The sequence below is a fragment of the Macaca nemestrina genome, chromosome 2 (assembly GCF_043159975.1).
Source record: "Macaca nemestrina isolate mMacNem1 chromosome 2, mMacNem.hap1, whole genome shotgun sequence".
NCBI lineage: Eukaryota > Metazoa > Chordata > Mammalia > Primates > Cercopithecidae > Macaca > Macaca nemestrina.
This window is the reverse complement of record NC_092126.1, coordinates 167,436,738-167,454,188: the sequence shown is the minus strand read 5'-3', so window position 1 is coordinate 167,454,188 and position 17,451 is coordinate 167,436,738. Positions and strand designations below refer to the sequence as shown.

At 37.1% G+C, this 17,451-nt stretch overlaps 1 protein-coding gene and 1 long non-coding RNA gene across 3 annotated transcripts in view; both read right to left on the bottom strand.

Annotated features, from left to right (window-relative positions):
• LSAM (limbic system associated membrane protein) overlaps nucleotides 1-17,451 on the bottom strand; it is a 656,583-nt gene that overhangs the window by 529,347 nt on the left and 109,785 nt on the right. The gene's annotated exons all lie outside the window — the stretch shown is intronic.
• LOC139362057 (uncharacterized) overlaps nucleotides 1-17,451 on the bottom strand; it is a 116,492-nt gene that overhangs the window by 63,296 nt on the left and 35,745 nt on the right. Inside the window, exon 1 of the long non-coding RNA XR_011620345.1 lies at nucleotides 1-17,451. This exon is cut by the window's left edge and continues 11,038 nt beyond it; it is cut by the window's right edge and continues 35,745 nt beyond it. This is a non-coding gene — a long non-coding RNA (uncharacterized lncRNA).

The window sequence follows — 17,451 nt, the reverse complement described above, 5'->3', positions numbered from 1 at the left end:
TGACCCCATAGCACAAAAACACCTTTATGAATATTTTTATTTCTAAAAATCTCAGATGCACTCTTGAACCTCTTGCTTTGCTTAACCCATGAAGGCCTGGTTATGGAGACAAAATACTATTCCATGACTTTCTAATTTGTCCTTCAATTAATTACCACAGCTCTGCAACACTCAGCAGTACTCTGTTGGAGTCACATGAAACAAAATATGCCCTTCTGCTGATGAAACTTTGCTGTCTGTGGAGATATTTTAGCCTGCTTCCTGGATAATTACATGTGTAACTCACATTAGCAACACAGAGTGACTTGAGGTGGGTGCACCCAGCAAGGCCACACGGGACCCCGTATGGATGTGATGGCCCCTTGCATTATGGATCATAGAAGGGCAACTGCAATAACCCTCAGCCAGTTCCGTCCTCTCAATAATCATCTGGCACTGCCTGTGTTTTCTGTTATTCAAGTGAGGGCAAGCACCTTCTAGTCCATAGGGGTTGGGCACAGATTGAGACACGAAGTCATGTGCCTTAGAAAGGGTAAGGTTGGTTAATAGGCCTCTTAGAGCAAAGAAGGGCAGGGGAGAAACAAAAACCAGCATTTATTAAAAACTTAGAATGTGGCCAGGCACAGTGGCTCATGCCTATCATCCCAGTACTTTGGGAGGCCAAGGTGGGTGGATCACCTGAGGTCAGGTGTTCGAGACCAGCCTGGCCAACATGGTGAAAACTATCTCTACTAAAAATATAAAAATTAGCCAGGTGTGGTAGTGTGCACCTGTAATCCCAGCTACCTGGGAGGCTGAGGCAGGAGAATTGCTTGAACCTGGGAGGCACAGGTTGCAGTGAGCCAAGATCACTCCATTGCACTCCAGCCTGAGCTACAGAGCGAAACTCAGTCTCAAAAAAAAAAAAAAAAAAAAAAAGAAAAAGACTGTACAAAGTCTTGTGTGAGGCACTTTCCCACAGCTGTATAACTTAATTCTCACAATAATACAGTAAAAGAATGCAGTTGCTGTTTTACACACAAAGAAATGTAGTACTGAGAAGTTAAGATAATTGCTTAAGATTGCTCAGCTAGTTTGTAGCCAACCTAGAACTAGAGATTCAGTGTCCTAGTTCCTAACCCAATGTATTTAAGAATTCAGGCTCTGGAAATAGATGGAGTTCAACATCTAATAATTATATAACCTGGATAATTTTCTTACCCTCTCTATACATCAGATCCCTAATTTGTGAAATGGAATTAATAATAGTGCCAACTTCATGGAATTGCTGTGAAGGTGAATCCAAGTAAAATCCTTAGGAAAATGATTAGAAACATGGCAAAAGATTTCAAGAAACTCCCGGTAGAGCTCATAGGCTGGTGGGAAAGACAGATGCATAAACAGATTAATTACAGGACAAACCTGCCAAACACTTTTCAATAACATTAAAAAGAAAATGGCATGAAATCTCATAGGAGAATTTACTTAGCATCTCCCATCCTGTAAAATGTGAAATGGGCCCATCTGAACGAAAGGAAAATAAAATTCACAATGGTCTTTGTGGAAACTGACTGTGTCAGAATATAGTTATGGGTTTAACTGAGAAAGACAGATAAGGTAGTTCCAGGAATCATGTTTTACTTAGAGCTCCCCTGCCTGCATCTGGAAGCCCTTTGGGGTTGCTGTACTGAGTGCTTAGCTTGACCATTAGTACTGCTATTTTTAGAGCTGTCAACATTTATATAAAACTGAACTCATCCAAAAAGACCATATATAGGTTCTAAGAATGAAACAGTTTTCTCTTACAAAAAAAAAAATAAATAAAGACGTCCACTATTCCCAGAAATCAGAATGCAATATCAATTCTTGGGTTTTGTTGTTGTTGTTGTTGTTTAATAAACAATGATAATGTTTAAGCACTGTATATTGAATAAAAACATCATTGGCCCTGAAATAGAATGACCCTGAATTTCAAAACAGAATGTCCCTTCAGTTTAGCAAATCACCTCAATTTTCAGGTTTTTGCTTCAATACTGTGCTCTGATACTACAGGATCATTACCTACCAGCTAAACTGAATGACTTTCAATTTCCCTAAACACACTTCCAGGCTTTCTAGCCTCCAGGATTTTGCTTATTCTATCCCTTCCACCTGTATTGTTCTTACCCATATCCCAGTTTCTATCTGTCAGATTCTACCTCCCAAGTCTCCAAGATGCACTCAGAGGCCTACTTCTTCCTAAAGCCTCTTTAAGGCATCAAAAATTTTCTCAGATGCAATAGGGGACCAGTCTTATGTACGCTGTCTTCTTCCAAATCCCCTTTGTCCTGTATTAGTTCTAGATATCCTCTTAAATTGAGACCCACAGCATGTGGCATAATTATTTTAAATGGTGGGAAGGGAAATTTACGTATCTATGTTAAAAATGGAAACAAAGTTAAGTGGAAAAAAAAATAGCTGTTAAACTCTTCAGTCAATTTAGTATCCCCTATCTGACAAAGACCTAGAGAATTCTCCATTGATTGCAGAAAAAGACAGTAACCTGACTTTAAATAATTTACACTTTAAGAAATGGCACATCTACACAGACAATAGTTATTTACAAATGTAAATATAAAACAGCATCTACTATTTTTCTAAGTGTTTGCTATGTTTTAAGGACTGTTCTAAGTGATAAAATGATATCTTTATCTACCATCTAGCTATCTACCTATCTCCTCGTTTTATTCTCTCAATAACTCCAGGAGGTGTGTACTATTATTATCTCAATTTTACTGAGGATAAAACAGAAGCATGGCACCATCACTCAATTGGTAAGTGATGGAACACTAACTCCAGAATTTATGCCCTGGATGTACTGTCTTTGGTATATGATGAATAGCTAAATTTTCAAATTTCAACTATGTGTTCAGAAACTAAAGGGAAAAAAAGTTATTGAATTTAAATGAGAATTCAAGTGTTCAAAAAGAGGGAGATTAAAACAAAAAGTACAGCTTGAATAGTTAGAGAAGTTCAAGTGTGATATTTTGGATAAAGGAATACATGTTAACAAAGTCACAGAAGTGAGAACATCCACAATTCCTGCAGAGGGACCTAGAGAGAAAGAGGTGAAAAGAGTGTATTTGATTCAGGGCCTTGACGATTGAAATGCTGAGTTGTAACAACTCAAATAATTGGGAAACATCAGAGGTTCTAGTGAAGCAGTAGGATACAGAAATGAAACTACTAATCATTAGTAGTTACTGGCAAGTAGGATTTCATATAACTCTGTATTCTCTAGAAGGCTCTGTTTTGGTATGCTTTTCAGGTTGTTTTAGGAGTTATCATTCATCAAGGTACCCTCCATGTCTAGCAAAGTATCTGACAAATTGTAGGTGATTATAAGTGATTGCTGAATAAACGAACATATATGAAAAGAAAGTTGGGAGAAAATAGAACAGTATAGAAAGGCAAGGAAAAGGCTGGGCGCCGTGGCTCATGCCTGTAATCCCAGCACTTGGGGAGGCCGAGGCGGGTGGATCACGAGGTCAGGAGTTCGAGACCAGCCTGGCCAACATTGTGAGACCCCGTCCCTACTAAAAATACAAAAATTAGCTGGGCAGGGTGGCAGGTGCCTGTAATCCCGGCTAGTCAGGAGGTTGATGCAGGAGAATCGTTTGAACCGGGGAGGCGGAGGTTGCAGTGAGCTGAGATCACGCCATTGCACTCCAGCCTGGGTGACAGGGCAACACTCCATCTCAAAAAAAGAAAAGAAAAGAAAAGAAAAGAAAAGAAAAGAAAAGAAAAGAAAAGAAAAGAAAAGAAAGAAAGAAAAGGAAAATAAGCGTGCTTTAAAAATGAGGTGTCAAGCATAAAAGTTATTGCCAAAATGAAATAAAAGAGGATTAAACCTGAAAATGGGTCACTCAATTTGGCCAGAGGGATATTTGGATGATTTTCAACAGTACTGCTCCAGTGATATTGAGAGGTGAAGCCAGCTGGACTTCCTGGCTTGAGTGGAGATTTGGAGAACATTTCTGTAGCCAGCTAGAGGTTTCTAAAATAGACCAATCAGCACTCTGTAAAATGGACCAATCAGCAGGACATGGGCAGGGACAAATAAGGGAATAAAGTTGGCCATCCCCGGCCGCCAGCAGCAACCCACTCGGGCCCCATTCCAGGCTGTGGAAGCTTTGTTGTTTGGCTCTTCACAATAAATCTTGCTGCTGCTCAATCTTTGGGTTCATGCCATCTTTAAGAGCTGTAACACTCACTGTGAAGGTCCGCGTCTCCATTCTTGAAGTCAGCGAGACCAGAACCCATCAGAAGGAACAAACTTCGGACACAATAGGAAGAGAACCCAGTCTCATCTGCCTGATGTTACGGGGGAAACTGGAGGCAGTAGTTTTAGTTCATGATTTTTGTTTTTAATTAGTAGCAAGAAAAGAGGTTTCTAAGTGAGCAATTGGATCAAAAATCCATTTAAGAGGCCATAAGTCTCTTCATTTAACCAATTAATTCTAATGTGTTATATAAAATCAGTAATAAGGCCAGGTGCAGTGGCTCACAGCTGTAATACCAGCACTTTCAGAGTCTGAGGTAGGCGGATCACTTGAGGTCAGGAGTTCGAGACCAGCCTGGCCAACATGGTGAAGCCCCATCTCTACTAAACATACAAAAATTAGCCGGGCGTGGTAGTGCGTGCCTGTAATCCCAGCTACTCAGAAGACCGAGGCAGGAAAATTGCGTGAATCCGGGAGGCGGAGGTTGCAGTGAGCCAAGATTGCGCCACCACACTCCAGCCTGAGCCATAGAGTGAGATTCCATCTCAAAAAAAAAAAAAAAAAAAAAAATCAGTAATACCAGTAATACAACATGCACTTGATCATGGCACAGTGTGTCATGTCTTTTAAGTTCCTTAGACAATCTACATCACATTAATAGAAAGTTGGAGTTTAGTAATGGATTGTATGAACCAGACATTAAGAAATTAAATTATTCATTTAAAGATTTCACAGCAAGTCATAGAGAGATGTAGCAGCTAGTGCTCCAGTTAGTCTCCACACCAGGAGGAGAAAAGGGTTGGGCACAACCATCTCTGATGTCCTTCCAGTCTGACATTCTCTAAGTGTACACAGAGTGTATCTCCTTACTGCCATTCACTACCCAGTAAGTCTCTCACTTGTCCCAAGCCAACTGTCAGTCTGACCTTTACAAATGATCTTTACTCATCTAATTAGCTCCAAGAGAGGTTTCTGTTATCCCATGGTTATAATTTTAACTAACTTAAAATTACAAGAAAAGTTAAATAACAGAAGTAATTAAACATAATGCAGCTAGTATTCAATGTACACATCTAATTAACACCAATACCCACATGAAGGCAAAATTCATAAAAACAAAAATCAATACAATATATTATATTTAGATACTGTAACCAAGGCCTCTTTAAGTATTTTCTCTGAAAGTAGAACTTTTTGGATGATAAAGATAATTAAATGCTGTAAGAGTAGTGATCCATCTGACAGAGAGAATTAAAACTATGAGCGATCTCTAACAGAAATATGAACTCCCAACCTCTATTCTATCAGGCTGACACTCTTTCCACAACAAGCAGGAGTAGAGAATGAAGAAAATAAAAGAAGTGAAAGGCCCAGTTCAAGAGCCTCAACATTTTACGATCTAAGCTAGTTATGGATGGCTTCCTTTGTTGAGGCAAAATAGTGTTGTATAGAATTGGGACAGGGGGAGGATTACTGCGGGAAGTTGGGGAATAATGCAAACAGTAATTAGTAAATTGAATTCATGGATCATCAACCATTTTTCTTTAAACAGTGGTATTTATTTAATGCCATAGAAATATACTTGTTTTACCAAAAAGTCAAATGCAAATTAAACTAAATTTACTATGCTTCCTTTCCTCTATAAAAAAGTTAACAGATTAAAAAATGAGATTTTCCTGCAAGTTGGGTACATATATTCCCAGTTGAAAGCAGTGTTTTGTCAGCTGTGTTGGAGTGATTAGTTTCACTACGTCAGGCGTCACCCCAGATTCCCCATTCAGTAGTATCTTGTATACAGATACTTACATGATTTCTCTTTCTATTCCGTACTTTAAATCGGCACCATCAGCATTCATATTATATATGGAAATCTAATCATACCAGCCTATGTAACACTTGGAGGGGCTTTAGTTACCTAGCTAATACACCAAACACAAACATGAATGAGTAATAAATTTTTTAAATATCATCAATTTTCCCAGTTAAATAAATATATGAAAAAGAATACTAGCTGGAGAGTGTGTACATGAGAAAGAAAAGGGATGTGTGTTAAATTCCGCATATCCCTGTGGATCGGCACCTCTCTAAAGGTCAGCTCACTAGCCTCAGGTTTAATTCCCTTTCTTGCTGCTACTGTTCAGAGGTAAATGCTCGCTTTTTATTAAAAATCAAAAGCACAGGCGCTTGTAATCCTCTAGACTCAAAGTTGTTTTTTCTCTTTTTTTTTTTTTTTAATAAAAATGGAAAGTTTAGCTCAAAGCAATAGCAGCTAAAATTAGAGTGAAATCAGCAGCTGCTCCCCAGGGAAGATGGAAAATCAAACAATGGTCTGCTTTTTCCTTGACTACAATTTATGTTGTATATTTTTCCTCCTTTAAATTTGGAAGACTTTCCAAACATTTGCATATGTCAGCAAGGCAATATATGTGTAAGCCCCCAACTCCTACTCCCATCAAAATGATGTCAAACATTAGCGTTTCAGGTAAATGTACAAGAAAACTGCTATTACGTTTCCAATGTTGCAGCCTTTGGAAATAATAACACTAATGAGGCCGGATGCGGTGGCTCATGCCTGTAATCCCAACACTTTGGAAGGAGAAGACGGGCAGATCATGAGGTCAGGTGTGCGAGACCAGCCTGGCCAACATGGTGAAACCTCATCTCTACTAAAAATACAAAAAATAGCTGAGTGCGGTGGTGCACGCCTGTAATTCTAGCTACTCAGGAGACTGAGGCAGGAGAATTGCTTGAACCAAGGAGGCATAGGTTGCATTGAGCTGAGATCATGCTACTGCCCTGCAGCCTGGGTGACAGAGCAAGGCTCTGTCTCAGAAAATAATGATAGTAATAATAATAACACTAATGAATAGCATTAGTGAGGTGTTAATCTGTACCACCAGTTAAACTTTCCTCCATTTCTCTCTTTGTACAATTATGTAACTGCAGATAACAACTGCTGTGAGCCAGAAGTATTGGATTCTCCTAGGGTGTTGTGTCATATAGCTGATTGTGTTGCTCAGAAATCATGGTCAGAATGAGTTAGGAACCAAACACTAAGACAAAGCTCAGATTTAGTCATTTATTCTCACTTTTACCCGCTTCTCTCTACCCTGTCTTCTGCTTCATTCATTCGCTCTCCTCTTGACATATTTAAGGATGACCTAATTTTTCTCTCCCTCTCACCATTTATAGCCCAAACCCCACCTTCATTATAGTGGCAGCACTAGTACAGTGACTGGCACATCATAAGCAGTGAATGCAGTTTCACACTTGGGTAAATTTACTCGCAACATTTTTTTCTTTACTTTCCTTCAGAGTATTTTCTTCCTCCCTTTAGGATCATTCTGAAATCATCTGGGCTGTGCATTTTTATTTCAACCTGCTTTGGTGCAAAAGCTTCCTCCCCAAACATGTCCTTTACCCCTTTCAGTGGCCTCTTTGTGAGGGTATCTTTGCATAGAAAATATTAAAAGAAAATATCCTTCGTTCTATTTATGTGAGCCAGTTTAATCACTATGACCATATAAACAATAGTTGCCAGGCATGGTAGCTCATACCTCTAATCCCAACAATGTAGGAGGGGGGGTAGGACCACTTGAGCCTAGGAGTTCAAGACCAGCCTGGGCAACATTGCAAAACCCTGCCTCTATCAAAAATTTGTTTTAAAAAATAGCTGGGATTGGTGGTACATGCCTGTGGTCCCAGCTACTTGGGAAGCTAATGTGGGAGGATTGCTTTACCCCAGAAAGTTGAGGCTGCAGTGAGTCATGATCTTACCACTGCACTCGAGCATGGCCAATAGAGTGAGGGTCTGCCTCAAAAAAAAAAAAAAAAAAAATCACGAAAATAGTCATAATGATGATTGGATATTCACCTTTGCTTAGTGTTTACCACATGCCAATTAGCATATTAGGGGTTTTTCAGGCTCTTTCTCACTGAATCCACACATCTAGAAAGAAGTTACTATTATTAATGTTTTACTGCTGGGGAAACTGAATTGAGATGGATTAATTGTCCACGATGATATAGTTAGCAAGTGATGAAATCTGGGTTCAAATTTAGGTACTTTACCTTTCACTCTTTCTATCAGTGCTAATGTTTTAGAGAGCCTCTCTGACACACAAACTCACACAGGCATTCTTAGGACCATGAGATAAGACAGAAAATGACTTCTAGACCTTTCCTTCTCCTTCAAACTCAATCAATTTAGTACAGTCTGAGGCTGGTGGTGAGAAATTGTTTGGACTTTTCAGTTTGGTCCCAATTATTTTCAACATGCTTCCCTGTTCTTAAGGCTAGTTCCTTTATAATAGCTATTCCCCCAAATACACTCATTTTGTATATGGTTTAGTGATGCTTATTTACTATGTGAAATCATAACACTGGAAAATAATTTGAGGGAGACACATGATAAATACAATAATTGTTCAAGGAAAATATGGTATTTATAGGACAATAAAAGAAATCTCTCGTTACATTGTTCACTGAAGCAAACCTATGTTATAAGGGTCATCAACTAGTATGTCTTATAACATAAGCTGATTAACAGAAAGGGTCAGGAGAATACTTCCCTTGGGTGTGCAGCTCGGGACACTTAGACACATCTGAGAGATTTCACATCTTTCTCAGTAGCATCCTATACTAGCTGCTCTAAGAACTGATACACTGTTGGTGTAGCAATTTTATGATGGAATATACAAGTAAATTGTGTTATATTATCAAGGTGGCTATACCCATTCCATTGAGTCATTATATGAAAATAAGCCTGCTTATTCAACCAGAAACATGCAGAGACTCAACCAGGAACATCCAAACATTTTTAAAAAATATATTTTGGTTTCTGTAAGCATGGTTATGCTTTTTAAAAAAGAAAGGAAATGTTACTGGTGGACAGATTATTGGTACACAAGTCACATGCAAACACCACCAATCTTAACACTGAGAATGTTTATTTTATGTTATATGTGGAAGCATTTTGTTTACCCAGAAGATTCAGGTCTTATATATTTGGGCAAGCAATTGTTTTTCTCTGAAATTGACTAACATGTCTTTTGACAGATGGTAACTTTAAAAGACTTGTTGTAGGTAAACAAATCCTAACTCCAAACTCAGGGGGATTTGCTAAACATTGGATCATATTCTTCCTATCCAAATCTTTCCATCTTTTAATCTTTATTTCTTTGTCTTTTTTCTCTCCTTTTAGTCCTCCATCTTTTCCTTCCTCTTTCTCTGATTCTCTACTTTCTTTCCTCCTTCCTTCTCTTACCCTCACCCTGCTTTATAAATTGTATCAAGCTAGCTAAGAGCATGGGGTTTGTATTTTCCAAACCACACATAGAACTGAATTTACTGCGAATTGTGTATGAACAATGTGACAAAATATCTAAAATTGAGAAAGTGCCAATGAAAACTGGCTTAGTTACTATACAGGTTATAATCTGGTACTTGGTCGTAAAGTAGGTTTATCACAAAGACTAGCGCTCCATTATAAGGATATACTTTCTAATGAATTTTTTACTCTGAATTCAGAAAGAGCAGGAATTATAACAGAGCAAGGTTGCAGAAAGAGCAGGAACTGGTTAATATCTTTCTATCACAAAGATGACTTAGCTACTTTCCAAAAATATCCATCCCTGAATATCCATTTTTCTTCCTAGTTCCACCTTGACTGTGATTATTTCCCCTTACTTTTGCATAGCCTTTTTCACCCAAACTATATTTGGTCAATCATAGCATCACAGAAAGAGCAGGAGTTGGTTAATATCTTTCTATCACAAAGATGACTTAGCTGCTTTCTGCAAATATCCATCCCTGAATATCCATTATTCTTCCTAGTTCCACCTTAACTGTGATTATTTCCCCTTACTTTTGCATACCTTTTTTTCCCCCAAACTATATCTGGTCAATCATAGCATCTGTTTTCTCACAAATCAAGCTTCTTATGAGTATTAAGTCATGGGTTCTTTGCATGATTCAGCTTCAATATTCTTTTCTAAATAAACCATTTTGTGGTAAAACATCCATTAAAAGTCCAGAGCAAATCTCTTTGAACCAATTAATCATTTTAAATTGACTGTACCCTAGTCCAGTTCATATTTTTTCAACCTCTCTATGCCTCAGATGATTTGATAAGGATGTTTCTGTACATAGATGAATTCTCTTCCATCTTGATAACTTTACTTATTTCTCCCATCAGTAAAGGACAGAGCTGTTTGTCTCAGATTCATAGGTTCTTGGAAAAGCAGAATCTTTTTCCACCTAAGATCTAATTCTACCATCTTCTGCTGACTCTTCCAACAAGTACATAAGCTCAATTACAACCTCTCATCATGGCCCTCAAAAACTTTTGGAATACATTGCCCTACTTTCTGAGCATAGATACCGCTAAACTGCCTTGTTTATAGCATTATTTCAGCTTCATTGCCCTTCTTTATGTATTGCTCATGAAGATGTAGGAACTGAAGATCCAAAACAATCTTCAACCCTTCCTTCCAAGCTTAAATTGCAATTATTCAAAGAATGATTCAATGCCTTTTGGGTAGAGACATTGTTTCTTTTCATAGAACATTAACATATTTTAACCAAAAGAAACTATTTATGTTCACTGAGGTGATTTGGCCTTGTTAAGACCAGGAGAACCTGACTATGACAATTGACATTTGGGTAAGTGCTTTGGTATTGTTTATTTGACTAATTTTTGTGTATGTCTTGTTGGAAATTACTATTGGAAAGTAAATTGTAATTGGTAATGCTTCTTTCTGAAGTTCTTTATGAATAAAAGGAGTAAGTTTCTTTATGGGGATAGTGCAAGAGTATTCATCTCAGAAGCAATAACAAATTTGAAGATGTTGTGATGTCTAATGCAGTCCTCACATTCTTTAGTTCTCCATATATTAACTTAGGGTAAAACACAATGTTATAATACTATTTCTTACCTCCCTAAACATCCTACATTATCATGCATCATAGTCATTCATTTACTCACTTAGCAAGAATTAATTGAGGATCTACTTCTGGAAGCCAGGAATTGTGGATATAAGGATTAGCAAGGACACAGAAAGACACAGTTTCTACTCCTGATCTATATAGACATTTACAGAGTATGTAGTGATAAAACGTTTCATTAATACTAGAGTCATAATCTCTTCATTCCGAGTTCTTACACACCTGAATCACAACATGTAAGGCTTTAGTTGCCCCTGAATACTCTTGTCTTGCTTTCCTTGAATTCACCCTTTTGCAACAAGTCATGCCGGCTGCCCATAGCCTTTGTGTGAACAGCACTTTCTCATGAGCTAAGAGGAATTATTTTTCTCTTCTTCAGCTTGTCTTTTCTAAGCTGGGTGACAACAATCAGTGTATCTTGTCATTATCTACAACATATAAGATTTTACAGCCAATTAAATTCCCTCATAACTACCTCTTTCTTTTCATAGGCTGTAAGGATTGTGATATTATTTTTAGCCCTTCCAGGGCTAGATTGAGCCTCTCGGCCTCTCATATGGCTTCTATTACCCTCCTTCATAGTCTTTCACACTAGCAAAGTGTTGATAAACATATCTACTGGCATTATTCAAGATGATAGCTTTAAACATTTTTTGTTTACGCTTCTTGGCCATATCTAGAAGATCTGACTCCAAATGACTGTTTCCACATATTATTAAATGCTATTTTGTGTGTGTGTGTATATATATATAAAAAATATACATAACATAATATATATTATTTCACATATATACTAGAGATGAGTTCTCACTGTGTTGCCCAGGCTGGAGTGCAGAGGCTATTTGTAGGCATGATCATAGTGTACTGCAGCTTCAAACTCCTGGCCTCAAGCAATCCTCCTGCTTCAGTCTCCTTAGTAGCTGGAACTACAGGTGTATGCCACCACACCTGGCCTAAATATTATTTCTTAAACAAGGAATCACTACCTCTTTCTTAGAGCTACTTTTTGCTATATTGCAATCTTATCTTAGTCATATCTCTTATCCCCTGTCTTAACAGTGTTTCTATGATTATAAAGTAAATGACAAGGTAAGGAGAGAGAGTCACATATTTGTCTTAAAAGTCAACATCTCTGATTTCAATGAGGGCATACAGGTCCCTCAAAGTTTGAGATGAATTGAGATTTTATTTCTACTGGAGGTAGAACTTCCAAAGCTGACAATGACATATATAATAGGAACAAACAGAAGATCTCACCATCCTATTTCTACTTTCTTATACTCAAATATTTTTCTTCTCCCTCAGTTTTTTCTGTCCTGAATTTATAGCAGATATTTTCTCTTTATGTACACTTCAGATGCAGAGTTTTAGGGTTTAAGTAACATCATTTGCCTCTGAGCTGAAGGTGTGAAAAAACTGAGTATAGAGCTACTTTGAATCCTCAGTGATGAAATTATTACTGACCACTACAGCAGAACAGCATCTCTATTTTGATGATGAAAAGTCTCTGCTTTCTCTCTACCAGCCAAAGAGAAGTTTAGGATTTCAAACCTTCAAAAGAAATTGAGTGAAGAAAGCACAAGCATATCTAAAGATATTCATAATTTTTTCCCATGGTTCTCTTTTGTCCATTTTCAATTGATGATCAAAAGTTGAATAATTGAGGAGTGGGGAATTTTATTCTACCCACATTAGAACATTCAGTTATTTCTCAGTATAATCTTTGCTTCTAATTTAATTATTTTAGTAATAACTCATCTCAATTTAATCAATCAAACCATATAGACCTTTTAATTCAATCATTAAGATGAATTCTCAACCCTACCCTGACCATGTTCCAGTGGAATGGTTTTTACCCCAAAAACATGTTATTTTGTATCCTTGAGCAGTAAAAAGGAAAAAAAGGCAACTTTCATCAGGATTTAATCCCTATTCTCAACTAGAATTAATATAAAAATAACGTAATTGTTTTCCCTGGCTATTTTTATTACTGTTTAGGGCAAAAGAACCAAACTTCTTTAAGATTCACCATATCTGATTCCTTTGAACAGGCTGAACACAACCATCCTTTAGCAGACCTCTCCTGAGTCTCTCTCAACTCCAGTGTCCTTGGATCCTCTGTCCCACAATGACACCAGAGTGCAATGCAGCAATGGGAAACAGGTGGGCCAGGGATAGGGAGGCACACGAGCTTGGAGAACAACCTGAAGAAGCAGCAGCAGCACTTAGCCTGATATTAGAAAAGCCAGGGTTCAGTCTCTATTTTGCTTCTTCCTCAGCCATGTGACTTTCCACAGTTGATACCATTTTTCTCAATTTCTTCATTGTAAAATGAGGAAATTGATCATGATCTCACAGGCTGATGTGAGAAAAATGTATGTGAAAACACTGACACCATCATGCACTGAAAGAATATTAAATCTTCAAGGTTTTCCATAATGCCTTTGCCACCTTCCTTTTACCCTTTATACACCGAAGGCATTTCATGCTCAGGCTTTTAATGGTATGGGGATGTGGTCATGGGTGTCATGAAAATCAAGCAGCACAAAGCAGGAATTCAAGTTCCAAGTTGAAACTGAAGCTACTGTAGGGTGTTAGTATTGGTGAGAAAGGAAAAGAGAAAGGTGGAGACCATAGCTGAGAGGAGCTTGTAGCCCCTAAACTTCCAGTTAGGTTTTTCTTAGATCTGTCCACATCTACTATACCAGTGCTTTTGCACATTAATGTGCAAATGTATCACCTAAGCATCTTGTTAAAATGCAGATTTTGATGTAGTGCTTCTGACCTGAGATGTTACATTTCCTATAAACTCAAGTAGTGGCCAATGCCAAGGGCTGTGGATAACACTGAGTAACAAGGAGCCACATGCCCCTCCATAACCTGTTGCCTACAGTTCCTACCACCTGTCATAACCATGTTCTTGCATTTTACCTTCTAGTAAGGCCAAGTTGTTCAGAGTTGCCAGGAACACTCTACTGTTTTGTTCTATTTTGTTTATGCTACACCTTAATTCATCCTATTCTCTATGTATGGAATATTCTTCTTACCTTCTTTTTAGACTCCACCAAAACATTATCTACAGGATTTTATCCTCTAAATCTCTGTTATATGACACTTTCCTATCAAGATTTAAGATTATATGGCCATTTCTTCTCTACGAGATCCTGAAGCTATCAAGAACAAAAATCCATTGGGTTCTTCACTATATAACCTTATTTTCTAGTACTCTCTGTAACATGCTAAAGTATTTTGCAGACATGTGTTCAACTAATTAGTGTATAAAGAACACGCTGAATTTTAGATCCATTCTTGACTGAAAAGTTGAGTATCGGGTAGAATGTCAGTCCCTAATAACATCTTATTGTGTGTTTTACTAAGAAATAACACTCATTTGGCAACAGTATGTGATTGTGAGAAACGTAAAATAAAAGAAAGGAAAATGAATCTTGAAAAAATGTTAACAGGCAGCATAGATTAGGCTGGAGTCTATATGATATGCCTTGACATCAGTGAATCTCTCTTGTGCCTGTCCTATTTGTGCTGAGATATTACAAATGGTCAGGACTCCTGATAGATAATTGTGTGATCAAGTTCTGACATTTCCGCAATTCTGTTCCTTATTTCTGAGGCACTGTTTCACTCACCTCCCTTCTCTTTGCATTTTTCTTTCTACTGCATTGTGTATAGTCTTTTTGGTGCTCATTAGTCGAGCCCCCAAGTGTTTCAGTCTGCTTCTCTACCCTTGTCCTTCTTCCCCAAAGCTGGATAGAAGGAAAACAAGTAATCCATCAGGCAAGGAAAGTGATCTTCTCCCATAGTCAGTTGGGCAATAAAGCAATGCAACGTCAAGAATATATTTCCCTTTGCCACCTTCCATCTCTTTCCATTAAGAATTACAACTATGCTGTTCTTCTCTAAGCCACAAAGAGCTCGCTTGCAAGCTTGACATTGATGATGGGAAACTGGAATCAAAATTCTTTATTGATTTAAATGAATAGGCAAAAGACTGAGAAGAAGATTTGTAGAATTGCAAGTGTGTTTACACATATACATTCATTTTCTTCTAAATAGCATATTTTATTCCCAACATACAAAAGATAAACTAGAGATTAACATTACAGGTAATATGTTTTGGCATTACATGCCTAATATGCTTCTATAATCATTAATTATTAGAATTGTCATGTAAAATGAGAACCATTTGTTAACATTTAATATACTGAACTAGGGGGAATCAGTCATAATAAATGAAAGTGGTTAGACACTAATGAGAAGAGCTGAAAAGTGATAGGGGCATCATCATTACTGCCTTGTCAACAAAGAAGGCCCATCTGTACAATGACATGCCAAAGTAAAATGGGAAAGACAGGATGCTGTTATATATTACTAACGCTCTAGAGAAAAAGCGAATTATCATTCATGAAAATGAATAATTTTTATTTAAGTTTTTTTAGAAATATTAATGTGTAGTTTCTATATACTTATAAAAATTAACAGCATTCTTATTTAAAATTAAATCTTTATGACTCAACTCTATAGGAGTATAGCTTGATGTATGCGGAAATAAAAGCAAATGAGTTTGAATATCCAGATCTTTTTGGTATAGAATTTCATTGTCATCAAGATGGGTTTATAATTATAAATAATGTAAAACATCACACAACTCAGAATAATGCAGGGTAAAAGACTTTTGGTTTAGCAAAATTTATAAATTATTGGGTAGGTTTTAATAAGAATAGGCTATTGTCTATAGGCAGAATTTAATAGATAAATAATAAAATAATTGGAAACAGGTATTGAGCTTTAATAAGCTCTGTGCTAAGCACTGAACGTACATATTCTAATCCTTACAACAGCCCAGTGAATTTGATCTATCTTTTGTTGCAATTTTAGGATTAGACAAACTAAAGCAGAGAGTCACCCAAGGCAGCTCATGTGTAAGTAGAGAAGTTCACATGCAATGTCTTTTAAAATTCAAGTATAATTTTTTTCTGTGAAAATTGGTAAATGAAAGAAATCTTAGTTGTTTGTTTCTGACTTGATAAAAAGTGCTGAATTTAAAGTGGGTCTCCTTTTTAAGAGTATGATTGAAAATTGTTGGCAGAAAAAAATACATTTTAATAAACATGAACTTTGGACTTTTGTTTATTTACTAAAAAAGTGAATGTTTCTGCCAAATCTAAAATTTGGTGATGTTATATAGGCAAATTCTTAGCTATCAAAAATCACAAATGAAGTATGGTCCAAATTTTCAAGATTCAAAACTCATTATTCCAGTACCAAGTATTTACATATTATTCAAAAATTTTGAAGGAGGACTTTATGATATAATGATAAAAACTGGAGTAGAACAAATACACCATCTACCTACTCTTCAAATTTTACAGAGCAGAATATCTAATTTTGGATTTCCAGTAACTTTCATCCTGTTTTTAGTGGATGTATGAGGGACAAAAACCAGTTTGTGTCACAGAATACATAAAACAGAAAAAAAAAAACTGGTTAACTAATATAAAAGATTTAAAATAAATAAATACTGATAACTTACATTAAATTAAATTAACATTTAATGTGTCATTCAATACAGTGCTTGGCACATATCAGTTACCAAATAATTACTACTTACTTTGTCTCTTTTCTACATCACTCCTCCAATAACTTTAATCAAAAGTGTAATTAATTCACATAATCTTTGCATGGTGTTCAGTTATTAAAGTACATCATACAAGAGAGAATTCTGGGAAGATGGCATGGTAGGAAGCAACAGGAATATGTTTCCTCGTTGAGACAACAATTGCACTGGTAGAATTTGTTTGACGTAATATTTTGGAACACTGGAGTCTACTGAAGGCTTGTAACTTCCAGAGGAAGGAAGGCTTGGGCAGTAAAGTGCAGTTAATTTTTTTTTTTTTTTTAGCATTTTCAGCCTTTAGTGCAGCAATAGCTACCCATCCCACATCCCCAGCTCTGTGGCAGGCAGCTGTGCAGGTGTTCCTGTAACAGCTTGTGGGGACAAACGGGAGCAAAAAAGACCTTATCCTACAAATACAAGGAATCTTTGGTCTGATCTCTGATTAATTCTTCTGATCACAGAGGGACAGACAAAGAAGCAGGTAACCGTTATTGTTACATCTGCCTCCATTGTTGCAAGCCCCACCTCCTGTGACTGAAGAGATTTCCAGAGGACTTAAAAGGACCAGCATGCCCCCCCACAACCTTTTTACTTTTTTTCTCCCTTTTGGTAGCCAAATATTAACAACTAGCA